Source organism: Lissotriton vulgaris, chromosome 9 (genome assembly GCF_964263255.1).
Source record: "Lissotriton vulgaris chromosome 9, aLisVul1.2, whole genome shotgun sequence".
Lineage (NCBI taxonomy): Eukaryota > Metazoa > Chordata > Amphibia > Caudata > Salamandridae > Lissotriton > Lissotriton vulgaris.
Window position 1 is genome coordinate 241,084,925 of NC_141697.1, and position 3,538 is coordinate 241,088,462.

The 3,538-nt window shown below is 42.7% G+C and overlaps 1 long non-coding RNA gene across 1 annotated transcript; it reads right to left on the reverse strand.

Annotated features, from left to right (window-relative positions):
• Positions 1-1,026: 1,026 nt before the first annotated feature.
• LOC147689908 (uncharacterized) lies at positions 1,027-2,175 on the reverse strand. The gene is made up of 3 exons (XR_015299766.1): positions 1,986-2,175; positions 1,836-1,903; positions 1,027-1,494 (listed from the first exon to the last, which is right to left on the reverse strand). It is a non-coding gene; the product is annotated as an uncharacterized LOC147689908 (long non-coding RNA).
• Positions 2,176-3,538: the final 1,363 nt, after the last annotated feature.

Consider the following 3,538-nt stretch of genomic DNA (forward strand, 5'->3'; position numbering starts at 1 on the left):
GCATTTTTCACCCCGAGAGGGATGGGTATGCTCAGACGTGAGTCCCATGCTCTCCACACCACTGGATTCAAGCAAGCCGGGCTGAAGACGGCTGGAATGCCAGAAACTGGTCCTCGGAGCTTCTTTCCGGTCCAGGGAAGGCATGGCTTGGCAGTTCGGGCTGGACTGTTCCCATGAGGCACAGGGTCAGACTGATTTGCATATGGCCATGTCTGAACTGGGGTGGTGTGGAGTGCAAAAAAACGATGGATTCAGGCCCGAATCTCTGTACTGGGGTGAATGTATGACATTATTCTGCATTCTGTCCATCAACTGTGGTTTTTGCATTTGTCACCCCGAGTGGGATGGGTATGCTCAGACGTGAGTCCCATGCTCTCCACACCACTGCATTCAAGCAAGCCGGGCTGAAGATGGCTGGAATGCCAGAAACCGGTCCTCTGAAGCTTCTTTCCGGTCCAGGGAAGGCATGGCTTGGCAGTTCGGGCTGGACTGTTCCCATGAGGCACAGGGTCAGACTGATTTCCATATGGCCATGTCTGAACTGGGGTGGTGTGGAGTGCAAAAAAACGATGGATTTAGGCCCAGATCTCTGTACTGGGGTGAATGTATGACATTGTTCTGCATTCTGTCTATCAACTGTGGTTTTTGCATTTGTCACCCCGGGTGGGATGGGTATGCTCAGACGTGAGTCCCATGCTCTCCACACCACTGGATTCAAGCAAGCCGGGCTGAAGACGGCTGGAATGCCCGAAACCGGTCCTCGGAAGCTTCTTTCCGGTCCAGGGAAGGCATGGCTTGGCAGTTCGGGCTGAGCGTAAGCAAAACCTCTTAGTAGACCTATATTGCTTTTAACAAGGCATTGAATCCAACAGTTATTTTCATATACAGGGATGCTATAGATAGACAAGACTTTAAAGTATTACAAACATATTATTTTATTGTTTTTTTCTATTGTATTTTTTTATATCATTTTACTTTTTCAAAGTTTATACAAAAATTCCTTACAACATCACATATAAAGAGTCATAAATAGTTCTAATACATTCAACTAGATTGCCAATAGTGCAGTTGAATAAAGTGCAGTGTAAAGAAGATTTTTTGAAAAGTGAATTTGCCCCTATTGCTAATATATCTTAATAACATACTCACTTTCACGCATACCAGTCATACAACCACATTCATAATTTGTTTAAAACAAAAAAAAGGAACATGCAAACACACTAAATAAGATAGAATAACAACCCAAAGGTGCAGATGGTAATACACTTTCTACAGATGGTACAAAAGTGAGAATTCCACCGGTTTTAAACGATGATCTGTGTGGTATTGGTCAATCATTAATACATTATCCAGATCTTGTAAGGATGTACGGCCTACGTACGTTTCGGTGAGACAATCACCTTCCTCAGGGCCAAGATGGTAAAACAAACAAAACAGATACAGGCAATGAGTGAACAAAGTTTAAAAATAAGGGGCAATACGTTTTTTCCTTTTCTGAAACCAAAAAAGAAACATGTGTGAACATTTATAATTCCTGCATGACATGATTTAATCATTTTACAAAATTTGAGCATTTAGGCATTTATGCATTAAACAAGCATCCTGTAAAATCTATAGTCTGCCAGATCAAGTTATTTAGTTTTAAAAGAAAAAAGGGGACTGCTATAGTATAGAGAGAAAAGGATCAAAGAATGGAGACATAGAGGGTCATATACCTCAGCCGAAGTAAATGAGACATGTAAACACCCAGTGTAGTAATAGAAAATAACAGGATTTCAAAAAGTTCCGGTGTGAGCACCCAAGTGGAGAAATAAGTTAACTTGTGTAATGGTTACCTATTGCACTTGACATCAGTGTGCAGTAGAAGGGATGCGGGTCATCACATGAGACTGAATAAAGGGATCTGAGGGAAAAAGGTAATATTGGTAAAGTGAGTTGGGAAAGTGCGCAAAGGTTGAGACAGCGCCAAGTTTTAGGGGCATTACCTGCTATGGCATTTAAGATGGATGATAATAGTGTACCATGATGATGTGTAAGGTTTCAGTGCGTTGGAGAAACCGGTACTGGTATGATATAGGTCCTCAAAGGGTGCTGCATGGGGTAAGATGCAAACATAATAGATGTAAAAGGGACACAAGGATGATATGGAGATGGTGATAACAATGAATAAAAGAGTGCGTAGTATACCTGGTCTTGTGTTTAGATATTGCAGACGACCAGAAAGTAGTGAGACTTCATTCTACCTGTAACAAGCGTCAAAAACATAACAGTAAATATCTGGGGTGTGGTAATATATTGTACCAGCAAAATACAGATCAGAGAGAGAATACAATGAATCTAATCAGAGCGTCAGGGCAGCTACAACGGTTTTTGTAGTATATAATTCTCAGCAAAGTGTGAAGTTATTCGTGCTGCGCAGTGATAGCGTGCACAGGAGATAATGGTACTACCAGCAAGCTAGACGAGTTTAAAAACCGCTGGCTTTTAACGTGATCTATATGCAGCAAAGAGGGGAGCGCTGCTCAGTGGGCATTTGTAGGAAACGGCCGGTAAACGGCCCGTAAACGAGTTTAAACAACGCTGGCTGTTAGCGTGATCTATATGCAGCAAAAAAGAGGGAGCACTGCTCGGTGAGCATTTCTAAGAAACGGCCGGTAAACGGGGACATACCAAACAGCTTGCACAGCATATTAAAATAGGCTGAGCCGTGTTGTGAACCTGGGATGGCCGAGCGCGCCCAGTGAAGAGATTAGATAGACGAAAAGCGCTGCCGACCTAGGTCGTAGAAACTTACTTCTGAGTGGTGACTTGATGGCCGTAGCAGGGGGTCCCAGGCGAGTTTGTGCTTCAAGCGTGTGAAAGGAAGTGTAAGGCGTCGGTGATATATGTGCCGATCGCCAGCAGTGAGAATGAAATTGACTGCAGCTGAGATTCAGAGCAGCGAGGAGTAAAATAGTTGTAGGACTGCTGAAGAGTAGCTCTTAGGGAAGCTACGTCAGGGGATAGAGTATGAACATAAAAAGTGGACTTAGGTCTCGCCAGCAAGTACGCTAGAAAAACATGGGTATGAGGCTGTGCAGAAAAAAACCTGGTAGAGGAACTGTACAAATTTAAAACCAGGACAAAAAATGATGCCAGCAGGCAAAGAAGTAATAGGGGGATGCATGGATCCAAAAATGGTCGGAGATGACCCGAAAAAAGTTATATACTAAGGTGATATTAATAAAAAGAAAAAAATTGAAAAAAATAACGTCGGTAACCAGTGTGTCACAGAAAAAGTATTTTTTTGGTACTAAATAGCGTTTAGGGCATAGTCATGGTGAAAAAGTAGTAACACCATAAGCATGTGGAAATATCAGCTAACCAGGGTTGAAGATATACTGGGTATTAGATCTGGTCTTACACTAGCAGAGGGGACCTACGATATTTGTAGAGGTCTCCAGTTATATATAAGGAACGCACATGTTACCAGCCAGGAATAGTTGGTCTTGGTTCAAAGAATGCCTATAAGGAACTAAGGAGGTATGATAGGGGAGCC